At 40.9% G+C, this 13687-nt stretch overlaps 1 long non-coding RNA gene across 2 annotated transcripts; it reads left to right on the forward strand.

Moving 5' to 3' along the window:
• The first annotated feature begins 737 nt into the window (after positions 1-737).
• LOC103591101 lies at positions 738-11645 on the forward strand. Of its 2 annotated transcripts, XR_550537.1 has the most exons (3): positions 738-1179; positions 8717-8887; positions 11393-11645. It is a non-coding gene; the product is annotated as an uncharacterized LOC103591101 (long non-coding RNA). The 2 variants fall into 2 exon arrangements; XR_550536.1 differs by lacking the exon at positions 738-1179 and having other exon boundaries at positions 8602-8887.
• The last annotated feature ends 2042 nt before the right edge of the window (positions 11646-13687 follow it).

The following is a 13687-nucleotide window of genomic DNA, read 5'->3' on the forward strand; positions in this document are numbered from 1 at the left end:
TTTTCTCTTTTTAAAAAAATTTTTATTCAATCAAAATTGATTATACAAATTTTTTGGGTTCAACATTGAGATATGTTGATCAAATCAATATTACTAGCATATATATTGTTACAAAATGTAATTATTCTTTATGCCCTTTATCCAATTTCTCCCCATCCCCCTGCTATCCCCCCTCGCCCCTCTGATTACCCTAGATTTCTTCTCTCCTTCTGAAAGAGTAATGGCTACTCTGTTGATTTGTTGCCTAGATGATCTGTCCAATGCTGAGAGGTGTGTTCAGGACCCCCAATATTATCATAGAGCAGATGCTTCTTCTGTCACTCTCAAATGGGCTTTGTGGAGAGAGACATCCTCTTCTTTTCTTTGGTCTCTGCTGGTGACTCTCCTTGTGCCAATGCACTCCAGTGGCTGGCAGACCATCTGCGTGGTGGTTGTGGCATCTAGCTGCTTTTGTGGCAGCCATGGTTATGGTGGTGGCTGTGGTGGGCCACCCACATGGAGGTGATGTTTATGGCATGCTCCTTTGTGCTGGCAGTGTGCCTGGTTGTGGGGAGTGTCTGGTCCTCAGATCCATGCCTTGGGATCCTGGGTGGACCCTGAGGTGCTGGTGCGGTGTGCCTGGTTGTGGGAGGGGGGTAAATGTTGTTAACTTGTTTTCTGTGCTTTGAATTACAGAGATTGAAAGTAAAATGATGTTAATGATATCTTGAAGAAAAGGAGACTACACAGTGGAAAGATGGTTTTGGAAGACTAGAAGGTGAATCTTTGTATTACTTTGATGTTTTTCCTGCGTCTACGTAGCTGTAATGTGACTGTGCCATTTCCTTGCTCTGTTTGGCTCAAAAGTTTTGTATAATGTATTTTATGGTCCAATTGTGTCTCCCCAACAGATATGTTGAAGTCCTAATCCCCAGTACTCAGAACATGACCTTATTTGGAAATAGCATTGTGTTTGCTGAGATGATCATATTAAAATGAGGTCATTAGTGTGGGCCTAACTCAATATGACTGGTGACCTTATATAAAAGTGAAATTTAGATACAGAGACAGACATGCATGAAGGGAAGTTAATATAAATACACACAGGGAAAACTCAGCCATGTGAAGATGGAGACAGAGATTGGAGTTATGCTACCACAAGCCAAGAAACACCTGGGGCCACCAGAAGCTACAAGAGAGGTATGGAACAGATTCTCATAACTCTTAGGAGGAACGAACCTTGCAAACACCTTGATTTTGGACTTCTAGCATACAGAACTGAGACAAGAAATCTCTGTTATTTAAACTACCTAGTACATGCTACTTTGTTATGGCAGCCCTAGGAAATTAATACACTGTGCTTACATGAAATCTAGGAACTTTCAGTGTTTCCCCCAATCCTTTGCTGCCTATTGAGAAACAAATGTTCAGAGCTTCTAAAATGCCCTTAACCCTATCCTCTTCTGTTTCCTTGGCACAGCTGTGGATAAATGGCAGGTAAATAAAGTCCCTGTAGGGAGAAGGCTCACCTGTTTGAAAGATTGAACTGTGTAAGTGAAGTGAATTGCATGCGAATTGTGTTGTAGATTACTTCATGTCAGGACCAGTAAAACCTTAGTTAGACCTTAAGAATCTCCCAGATGACAATATTGGCAGATCTTAACTATGAGGAGGGTGTTGCGATAATAACTAATTCAAGGCAGAATATTGCTTTTCTCTAAAGAAGATTCAAAGAGGGAGTCAATAACATTAACCTTCACATCAGTTAGTCCGAGATGAAATACTAGCTCAGGCATTGACTAATCGAGATTGTCTTGTCCCTTGCGTTCTTGTGCTGGGAAATAACTTAGTTCAGTATCTTTAAGATTTATTCACCTTGTATTTACACTGGATCACATTCATTGAACTGCAGACTGGAGCCAAGAACTATATTTTCGAAGCTGAGCTGGTGATAGGCAGACTGTCTCTCAGACCTTGGAGTCAATCCAGCAATCTTAAATATTGATGTTTTTCTTTATGGCACTCCAGGGATATTTTCATCATGCTGTGCTCTTTGTGATCCACTGAACCAAACCATTGCATTTGATGCTTTTCAAAGACAGGTAGACGCTCTTAGTAAAAAGTACTTGAAATGCTCATATGAATGACTGACAGAAAATACCTTTATAAACACTTAAAAATATAAATAAAATACACCTGGTGAAAAGGGAAAATATAAATATTTCAACTTGATGTGTGTATGTACGTGTGTACACCCATATGCATACCCACATTTTTACTTAAGTCTAGTTTATATAACTATATAGAGAGAATTGGAGCTACAAAAATCTATTTGCATTTTTAGGAGTGCATTATATTATACCATCATAGTCCTTTATCAGTTAGATATTGTTAACCACCATTGCTACTACCAGTGCTGTTACTACTACAGTTACCACTTAGAAGGTATTTACTAAGTACCAAGCAATGTGATAATTGCTTCATCAAACACAATCCCCTATCATTGTTTTGACAGTCCTATGAAATATATATTTTTGTCTCTGTTTTACAGACTAAGACACTAGGGTTTAGAGATATTAAATAGCTTGGACAAAATCACACGGTAAATGGTGGATCTGGGATTAGATCTTTCTGACCCTGCAGTTTAGTATTCTTATCCATTTTCAATTCGGTCTCAAGTGTACTGTGGGGAGCAAAAACACTCTATTGGGACAGGTAAAGACCCTACTCTGAGAGCTCAGTTTTAAGCTGGCAGAGATCAGTGCAGAGCTGACATACATACAAGGAAGCAGCAGAATGCCTCAGCAACTGGACAATGCAAAGCAGTACTGAAGAGAAAAGCCATTCTTGACCCTAAACAACCAGCAACAGCACCTTTAAATAAAGTTAGTAAAGATTCAGTCCCCTATTGTAGCCATAGAAAAAGACTGAGAATCTTGAATAATAAAGGTCCTTCCACAGGAAATCAACATCCAGCACAACACTAAAGGAGACAGGAACATGCAGAATGTGCAAGACAGGCAGAGAGGTCTGCAAACCTGGGTGACCTGAGAAGAGGAAATGGATCAGAACAGAACAGAGGCAATGCTCTTGGTCAGGAAGGGGAACTATAAGTTAACATAAGAAACCCCTATGTGACTGTTTTAAGACATGGCTGTGAATTCCTTGACACCCTTCTTACGGAGAGACAGGAGTCTGTGTCTCCTCTTCTTAAATCTGGCCAGGCTTGTGATTGGTTTGACCAAAAGAGTATGATGAAAGTGATGCTATGTCACTGAAGCTAGGTCACAAGACCATGCAGCTTCTGCCTTGTCATTCTTGAGCCCTGAGACTCTAGGTAAGAAGTCTAACTACCCTGAGGCTGTCCTACAGGAAGTGCTCTGGTTGACAGTCCCAGCTAAGTCCAGTGTTGTAGCCATCTGTCTTCCACTATGAGGTATCAGACATGTGATTGAGGCCATCTGTCAGCTGCATACAGCAGAGTGACCACCATCAACATCATGTGGAATAGATGAATCACCCAGCTGAGCCCAGCCCAAATTCCTGAAAGACAAAATAAGAAGATACAGTTGTCCCTTGGTATACATAGGGGCTTGATTCCATGACCCCCTGTGGATACTAAAATCTATGGATGTTCAAGTTCCTGATATAAATGGTGTAGTATTTGCATATAACTTATGCAATCCTCCCCTTTACTTCGAATCATCTCTAGATTACTTATAATACCTAATACAATGCCTACACATGAATTCATTCATGTGGATTCAACATAGTACTTGGTGAGTGGCAAATACAAGTTTTGCTTTTTGGAACTTGGCAGAATTTTTTTTCCCGAACATTTTTGATCTGCAGTTGGTTAAATCCATGGATGTGGAACCCACAGATATGGGGTGCCAGCTGTGTAATAAAATGGTTGTTTTATACCATTGGGTTTCAGAATAATTTGTTCCTTAGCAATATATAAGTGGAACCTCTAAGGATGGAATTTGTAGGTTATTAACCATTTTCACTCATTGACCTGGTGGAATAATTGCACGTGGAACTTTGGGCTGAGGCGTAGAACCACAGAGGTCTCCTTCATGAGTGGGATTGTGAGATTTCAGGATAGATTAATGCACAGGTTTACTGAATGACATTGGTTATATGGGAAGGTAGTCTCCTTGGCAAAGGAGTGGGCTGTGGGAGTGGACACTCAGGTATTGGGCTAGATCTTTGTGGTTTGGACTCTAGCTTTATTTCTCCTACTGATGCAACCGTCAGAGCTTGGGCAAATCTTGCAACCTTTATAATGTTTGGTAATAATACCTGCCCTGTAGGGAAAGAAATGTGGCCTTGAGAAAAACATGAGTTAGTATGTGTGAAAGCAATTTAAAAAATATGAAGCATATATAAATGCATTACTTCTGTGTTTATTCATAGAGCTGCATTCTACTGCTGCTTAGCACTTATCACATTGTATTTTAATTAGATGAATGCATTAATCTCTTCCCTACACATTATACCTAGAATAGTACAGAACATAGTAGGTGCTTGCTAAATATACGCTGAAAAATAACTTATTAGAATTAACACTAGATAAGGAAGACTGGAGAAAGATTTAGTTGGAGATTAGTGCTGATTAAAAAAAATAATTGTAGTAAAAAAGATGTTAGAGATAATCCATTCCCATTTATCTTAATTTTCTGATGGGCTCAATAGAATACCATGTGTTTGAACTTGACAAATATTGGTAAAAAGCCAAATGGGGTCTGTCATCCAGTGGTTGCAGTGGATACAGTTCTTACCAGTTCTGCTTTAAAATGGGAAGAAGCTTGGTAGGAGAGAAGGATAGAGGGACGAGATAAAGATGTGTCTCATTTCAATGATTAATGAAAACAATATTGTCCAGAAAGTTTATGGTTTGGAAAATCAACTTGCTAGAAACACGGAGTGTCCTCTGCTGGCAGTGAAATGCCTTCGATGCTCTGAAGAGTTACAGGGGAAGTTCATGGGCCAGTGCCACATAAGCTCAACTAAACAATCACCATGAACCTCTTCTGTGGCATACAGTCATGCCAAAGACATGGTCCCCTCCCTTGGGGAGTTTATAGTCTAATGTAAGTATACTGCCTTCACGTTATTTGCAAACTTAGTTTGTGAAACAGTGTTTCTGATGGTCTCCTTCCTTTGCCCAGTGCTTGCTTCCTTTTACGATTTGGGAAAGCTACTCATAACAACAGAAAGCTATTGTGAAGCTATACAGATGGGGAGGCTCCTTTACCTTCATTTTTTAAAATCTTTTTTTGGCACTCAGTTTCTCCTCTATAACGTTGGGGTAATAGTTTTGTTTTTTTCTTCCCCAGCAACTGTATTGAGATTAATTAAAAAAAAAAAAAAATCCAGAATGCATTTAGAACACTGCCTGGAATGGCAGTTCGGCATAAATGTCCTTCCACAGTCTCCCTTTTTTCTTCAAAGGTGTAGAAGGGTTCCATTTATCTGCACATAACATAACTTGTGGAAGCCTCACAAGGGTGATGGATATATTTCTGTGGTTTGGACCAGCTCTTTACCTCTCTGCAGAAGTGGGGTGCTGGGTGCAGAGAACAGTCACTTGTGCAGCAAGATTAAAAGGGTGTCTGAAGACTCCTTATACCAAAATAGCTCTACTTCTGATGATCCCTGAAATTCCTTTGGACATCTACTGTATTTCTTGGAGGTACTTAGCAACTCCCTATTAAAATGCAAATTTTCTCCATGCCAGAAGGAGGCAGTGTAGTGTAGTGAAAATGGGAATAAGCTCTAAGCTATACAGACCAGACCTGAATTTAAACAATAAAATTTCCACTTCGTTGCCCTGGGCAGGTTAAATTTAACTTCTCTGAGCTTTTGTTGCTTCATTTGTAAACTGCCTTGAGGGGTTGTTATAAGGCATACAAGTAATGTATCCAAAATGGTAGACAGTCAAAAATGGTGGTTATTATTCACATTAGCTAACTGAAGCTACCATAGGGTAGGTGCTTAGGGAAGGAAGACAACCAGAAGAGTGAAGAAGGGGCCATAAGGCAAGGTGGGCAGGCCTTCAAAATATTGCCTGTGTCACAATTTGTCTTGAGCAGTGGATTCATGAACTTGGATGGGAAAAAAACTTAAGTCAATGTTTCCAATAAACTCTAACTGAAAATTAACACTTCCTTTCAATATGTATATAAGCAACAAGCCCCAGTGATATCATCAGTATGAGGATACTTCAAAAAGTTCATTGAAAAATGGAATTAAAAGATAATATGAATCTTTCCACAAACTTTTTGAAGACCTCTTGTATCTGAATTTATCACCAAATCATAGATATGTTCATATCTCATTATAATGCTCGCAAATAATTCAAAATATCATTTTGCCAGTCACCATTTAAAAATTTTGGTAGTATTACTCCTGCCACTGCCACTTGCTACTTAATATGTTAATGGAAAAGTATATATAGTACTATGCCAAAAAATTGCTTTTAAAAATATATTAGGTTATTCAACAGTATCTCAAGATAGTTAGCTCCTTTTGCAATCTTATTCATTTGTTTTATGTTTTCTGAGAAGAGATCCATAGGCTTTTCACCAGACTACCAAAAACAAGCAAGCACAAAAACAACTGAAACATTTTTGTCTAGAGTAAGAATCAGCTGGGTAGTGCAGCCACTCAGGGTCACTGAGGGGTTGACCTCCTTTTCTGAGTGTTGTTGACAGTGATAGAGATGCTCACCACTCTGGCCTTCTATAAATCAAGCAAAGGGAAAGTGTGATATCTCTATCATCTCTATCTCTATCTCTATGCATCTCTATCTCTATCTCTATCTCTATTTCTGTGTATTTTTTTCCTCCTCATTTTCACATCCAGGAGTGATAATTTTGGACCAAAAAGAGAACAGTATTAATGGAATTCATTACAAAGAGAAAGTTGAAAAGACAGGTTGCCATTCTGTCTGACCTTGAATAACACATGTACATGTTATGAGCAGAAAGGAAGGTATGAAATTAGTTCATTGGGGGAAGTGGGAACATAACCAGTTAATTATGTATTTTGAACCAGTTGAGATATCCAATCTGTTTCTGACCCCTCATCTGTAAAATGGTCAAGATGTTTGGGAGATGCCTTGGGGACTTTATGGCTGGTGCCAACAGCTTCTCCTTCTACTTTTCTGGATCTTTCTGGGTTTTATTTTTGGGGAGCTTAAACTGATGCATTGAACACTAGGAATAATGGCTCCTCTCAGATATGATTAAGAAAGTAGTTGGGTGAGGGTAGGATAGTGGGGGACAGGGCTGGATGCAGAGAGGGAGAAAGAGAAGAGACCAAGAAATTTCACAGGCAGTCTGACCTGAACAGAATTAACTAGACTAATGATTTCAGACTTTTTTGTGCATGTAATCTGTAAAAAATTTTTTAAAGATTCTTTTTGAGTTAACACCTAAAATTTTTTATCATAAATTTAAATAGTTGCAAAGTATTATTAGATGATGTGCTGAATATTACATCCATGATTAAAATATATTTTCATCTAAACTTTGGAGCTGCAGATTTGGCTCATTAAATTTATGGAGAGTGTCCATCATATAAATTAATTGGCAAAGCTAGTCCTTATTGTCAAACCATCCTGCCAATTTGGACTTACTGTCTGTCAGAAAAAAAATCTTATTTCACTTTTAAATTCAAATAAATGTGTGAGTATGCGACCCTTTGATACCTGCTTGCTTCTGAATTCTAATTCTAAGAAATAAAGGAATGAAACAAGGGAGAGAGGGGAGGAAGAAGGAAAGAAAGCTGACACAGAGGCTTGCCATGAGTGTTTTACACCCCTTCGGTATTGCCTTCTGAAGCTCTCTTGCTTTTTTCTCCAAGGACTCTCCCTTAGGAGGAAGCCATGGAGGTTTTCACACCCCAAGAAAATGCACCTGAGTAAGACTGAGTTGGGTGAAGACTGTGATGGGTATGGTTTTCTTTTGCAAAGTAGAAGTACTGTTGGGAAAAAAAAAGAGAGTCCTAATGGCATGGTCTTAGGCAGGTTAATTTCAGGAAAGAGTACATGCTGAAATGGAAGATTTGGGAAGTGATTCCCCAAAGCTATGCCTGCCCATGTACTGCTTGGAAAGTCTTTATGCACCAGGGAGCATGTACCTGTGCCCCAGTTTGAAGACCCCTGAGCTAGTTCAATTCCATCATGCTTATTGCAATTTGCCCCAATTCATTATGAATTAGTGGACTGAGTGGCAGACACCAGAACAATCTCCTGGTCCTGAACTCTTTCCATCTCTGTCCTGAATGGCCTCAGGTGATGGAATTGAGGTGGGTGGGTTAAAGCATTGTGATGACCTGGAATTAAGCACATTCAGTGGGTTATTATTGTTATTTTTCTTTGTAAACCCCACATTGTTAACCAGCCTTTTTTGTTTCACAAGACATGAATGTCCTGCCTTTTTTTTTTTTTTCTTTCTTTCTTTCTGAAAAAACACTGCCTTTGTTCTCTAGTCCCACTGGGAAGGAGGGGAGCACAATGTCGCATTTCCATGCACTCCTTGCTGTTGAGCAGCAGCGTGGCGTGAACACCTCTTTGGAAGCACAAGAGTTGTTTATGTTTGGCACGCTCAGAGGGAGAAAAGCTGAACAAATAGATCTCTTCCTTCAAGTCATGCTTCCACACCCCACTGGAGTGGGAAGTGTGAACCATCAGTAGAAGATTGTTGGCCAATTGCATTTCTGCCCACAGGCACGAATTTGCATGGAAATTACTGCTCTGGGTTGTCAGGACTCTTCGAAACATTTCACCCAAAGAATTACATCCAACTTGGGAGTTTGCCCTCTGGGCTGTATCTCTGTTGGACCAGGAAAGTGAGATTCCTCTATGAGAAAGGACTTGCTTCAGAGTCTTCAGATTCAGGTATTACCAGCATAACACTCCAGTAGATTTTATCTGTCTCCAGTGTTGTCTGTGTAAATATGGTGAATACTGAGATGGTGGGGAAGTTGGGGTAAAGGTTTGATCATGTTTTAATGACTGGAGGAAGTGTTAAAAGTATTTCCCCAAATTTTCAATCTCCTAATTGGCGGGTACAGATGCTGACTGCGTTCCAGAGTTGGAGGGGGAGCAAAGTGGGTATAAGGTAGAAGGAATTGCAGGCAAAATAGTGCAGAATGGCCCCGCACCCATCTGAGGTACCTCGCCCTCTCTCTCTGTGGGGCCTCCCACTTGCTTCTGGGGTCCCATGTCTTTCCTTTCTCCCAGCCATCAAACTTGCTTTCAGGAGAATGCCTGACATCAGTAGTCACCCCTCAGTGTGGACTGAAAGGGGCTGAAGCCTTTCCCTGGGGCACAACTCCTGTGCCTCTGTGGTGGAATGAAAAATTGGTCTGAGGTTCCAGCCATAGTGAACAGGTGGGAACATTTTTAGTCTTTATCTTATTGTAGTTTTTGGTACATCTGAGTATTTATTTACTCCCTACTCTCTCTAGACGCAAGATTGGTCCTATTTTTGACATCTTAGTCCTGTGAAATGACCAAAATTGTAGGGAACCCAGGAAATGAGGGCTGCAAATGTCTTAGTGAGAGTTAGGTTACTGAGGTGCTGAATAAATAGCTGCAAAATTCCCCTGACAGCTTCCAGTCATAGCATAGTTCCTCCAACAGGGTCAGAACCTCCAGGAGGCCACAGAGGACTCCAGGCTCCACTGTCAGCTGACTCAGAAGGGAGAGGTCTGAAGTGTTCATGGTCTTATACGAGGTGCTTCAAAAACTTCATGGGAGAGCGGGCCCGTGACTCACTCGGGAGAGTGTGGTGCTGATAACACCAAGGCCACGGGTTCGGATCCCTATGTAGGGATGGCTGGTTTGCTCACTTGTGAGAGCGTGGTGCTGACAACACCAAGTCAGGGGTTAAGATCCCCTTACCGGTCATCTTTTTTTAAAAAAAATAAGTTCATGGGGAGATTCGTATTATTTTTTGATTCTGTTTTTTCACAAACTTTTTGAAGTACCTTGTTTTTGTGGAGAGGAGCTGGGGGCAGGAGGAAAGTGGGGTACAGAGAAAGCTGACAGAGCTCTCTACTTCAAGAATTTAAAAAGGAAAGGCAGCATATGTATGAGGTGAAATCAAATAGGAATAAAAAATAAATTCAATTTGAGCACAAGCCTTTGAAACATGAATACTTGTGAAGTGGGACAGACGAACATACTGGATGCCTTTTAATGCAAGGTTTAAAAGTTTTACTCATTTCGATTTTTCATAAATTGCTTTGTTGGATTTGGGGGGTTGGGTCTTTTTACGTAATCTTTATAATGGAATTTTGATAAGAGGATGGATGGCATTAGAGGAGGGAGTGACGGTTTAGCTGAAGGAATTAGGATGAGGTGAGTCATAACAAACGAGGAGTAGGCAGAGGAAAAGCCGAGGGAAAGGGGCAGAGGCTGAAGGGGGAGCACACGTAAAGGAGTAATCTAATGACAGGAAGGAAGAAACAGATGTCAACTTCGGAGCTGAAGGCAGGGGTTGCAAACTGGCAGTCCACAGGTCATATCCGAAGGTCCATGGTCAAGGGAAAGCCTTACTTTTGACTCACATAATTTAAAAATATATTAAATTGCTCATTACATTTAAAAACTCAGAGACTTCACACAAAACTTTGGGTTTCTGAGTTCTCTGGGACAACCAGAGGAGCTGGCAACACTGGCCATAATCCTGGGCTATGCTGAGAGGTGGCTGGCTCCTTATGCTAGGGCAGGAGCTCCACAGTTTGCATGTGCACCCCTGATTACTTCACGCCTGGTCACCTCACTCATCTGCATCACCTGCTCTGTCTTGGGGTCACTTAGTTTGTAAGCTTTGGATTCAGCCTATCTTGACCTGGAGAAGGGAGGCTGGCCTGTTGCTTGGCTTCTTGAGAGAATGGCTTGTCCCTGCTAATGTTCTTGTTGACTCCTCTGGTTATCAGCCAGGAGTTACACCCTGATGGTTGATGGGGTTCAGAACATACTACTCCAAAATATGGCACCTTGGCATTTGAGAAAACAGCAGAAGCAGGAAGGCCATTTTCACCTTCCCTTGCCCTTCTCCCCTGAAGAGCTCATAAAACCTTCATTCTGGATGTACCTTCCCTGTATCCAGAGGAGAGGGACATCTTTATCCTCAAAGACACAGAGACATGGAGAAGAATTTGAACAAACAGGTCTTGCTAAGTTCCCCCTAGTCTATTACCATTTGATTATACCCGCTTTGTCCAATCATCCTCCATGACTACCCACCCTTCATCAAACCTGGCATAAAAATACAGAAGTCTCCCCATCCCTGTTTCTTTGGGTCTTCATTTCCTTGGGAAGTTTCCCTTATCACATAAAACGTATTAAATAAATTTGCATGCTTTTCTCTTGTTAATCTCTCTTGTGTTATAGGTGACTCAGCCATGAACCTAGTGATGGGTGAAGAAAGAAATCTTTCCTCCCCTTCACAGTGGGGTGAAGGAAAGCTAGGAGAATGTGTCATGACATCATGTAGCTGGTAGTCACAAGCTCTGCTGAACATGCTCAAGATCAGAAATTGGAAATGGTGCTTAAGGAAAAGGAGTTTGCCAACCTTAAACACAAATCACTGAAATAATGATTTTTAAAATAATTAAATGCATTAATAAAGCTGTGGGAAGAATAATTGTCCTGTATTTTATTTTTATTTTTTAAATTTTTATTGAAACATAATTGATTATACATATTTTGGGGTTCAATGTTGACATATGTTGATCGAATCAATGTTACTAGCATATATATTGTTACAATTCATACTTGTTCTTTATGCTCCTTGTCCAATCTCTCCCCATACCCCCTCCCTTTCCTCTCCCCCCTCTAATTACCCTAGATTTCTTCTCTCCTTCTGAAACAGTAATGGTTACTCAGTTGATTTGTTGCCTAGATCTGTATTTTAAATAGTTTCAGAAGTGCCAGAAAAGTAAATATGTCAATTATACAGTATTTCAAGAAAATAATCCTCTAAGATATTCATCTAAGAATACACAGATATGATGAAGTGAAAACTCAGACCCACATGTCTTGCTTACTGAGATATTTTAGTCTCATGCTCAAGGTGCTATGAATTCCATACTTTGGCATTATTATTGTTTAAAATGAACATATTCTTATACCTCTGCATAATGAGGTGATTTAGTCCCACCTCACAACGGGGGCTGTGGAAGTGTCTTGGGGTCTTGGTGGAAGGTGCGATTTTCCTCGTAATGGGATAGTAGGCATTGTGGACACTAAGATTAGCCTGTCCAGTATCTGAATTCAAATCCTGTCTTTGCAATTTACTAGCTGTTAATCTTGGGGATATTACCTAAATTCTCTAAGGTAGTTTCTAAAATGAAGATAATAATACATAATGGATCAGGCTGCTGTGGGGATTAAAGAGTGAATGTATAATGCACACAGCTTAATGTACAAGACCTAGTTAGTCTCAATAAATGGTGGCTTTTATTATATTGGTGATGATTTGTGTTGCTCTTCCTGAAACTGCTTTTGGAAGACTCAGGTTCTCAGGGTCAAACTACAGTAATTATAAACCTATTAAGCTGTGTAGCATCTGGATCCAACTGTGGGCAAAATGTATAGATACATTATTGCTATCACCATTTTGTTCTCTCCCATCATCATCTCACCTTTGCAAACATCCATAAAGCTTGTGTTTATTGAGGAACCCCAATGGGTAAAAATAGTGAAGGGAAAGGCTAAAATGGATGGTTAGCACCAGGTCTGCAATATCAAACACAAAAAGAGAGGCTCTTTAAAACCTCTAGAGAGTGCCTGGTGGAGAAGAAATTTACCTGGAGGTAGGAGAGAGTTGAGATACTTTGACTTCATGCTGGGGTCCTGCTGGTTGTGCTAGGGGAGCAAGGGCTTGAATGCCTTGCTGTGGTTTGAACTTCTGCCACAGCCTAGAGGTTAAAGGAGCTTAATTGAGCAAATAAGTAAGCAAGCAAACATTACAACCTGGGGGAGCTGTAAGGGAACCAAAGGTTTGGGAGCTTTAAAAGGATGGGGTGGGGAGGGAGCTGCTCAGTGACCAGTGAAATAGCAATGGCCTTTGCCTTGGCCAGTGGTGGCTGTTGTGTGTTCTCTGGCATTAGCAGTGACTAGGCATGGGCAGCAAGGTGGAAACACTATCCAAGCCAGTGACGCCCCCGTGGAGTCAGCAGCCCTGCCCCTGGCAGAGCGGCCCCAGTCCAGAGTGAGGAAGGTGTGCTCTATGCTGGCACAGGGAATCTTTCCTGGGCTTCTTGAAATTTCTTTTATCGGTAGTTGATTTTCTTATAATAAAACTTCTTTGTAATTCATGTGGCTAATATGCTTGCAAGTGGGAGAGTCGATTCCAGCCTACTGGGCTGTCTAAATTTCCTCAGGTTTCTGAATGGGACTTAAAACATTAAAATGCTCGGGCCGGCCCGGTGGCGCACTGGATAGTGCGCCGCTTGGGAAGCGCGGCGGCGCTCCCGTCCGAGGGTTCGGATCCCACATACAGACCGGCTCCCGCTCACTGGCTGAGCGAGGCGTGGGAGCAACACCGAGGCTTGCGATCCCATTGCCGGTCCCCGGTCCGGTACGGGGGCAACACTGAGGGTTGCGATCCGTTGCCGGACACGGAAAAAAGACAAAAGACAAAAAAAAAAAAAAAAAAAAAAAAAAAAAAAAAAAAAAAAAAAA

The sequence above is a fragment of the Galeopterus variegatus genome, unplaced genomic scaffold, assembly GCF_000696425.1.
Source record: "Galeopterus variegatus unplaced genomic scaffold, G_variegatus-3.0.2 Scaffold53, whole genome shotgun sequence".
NCBI classification, from domain to species: domain Eukaryota; kingdom Metazoa; phylum Chordata; class Mammalia; order Dermoptera; family Cynocephalidae; genus Galeopterus; species Galeopterus variegatus.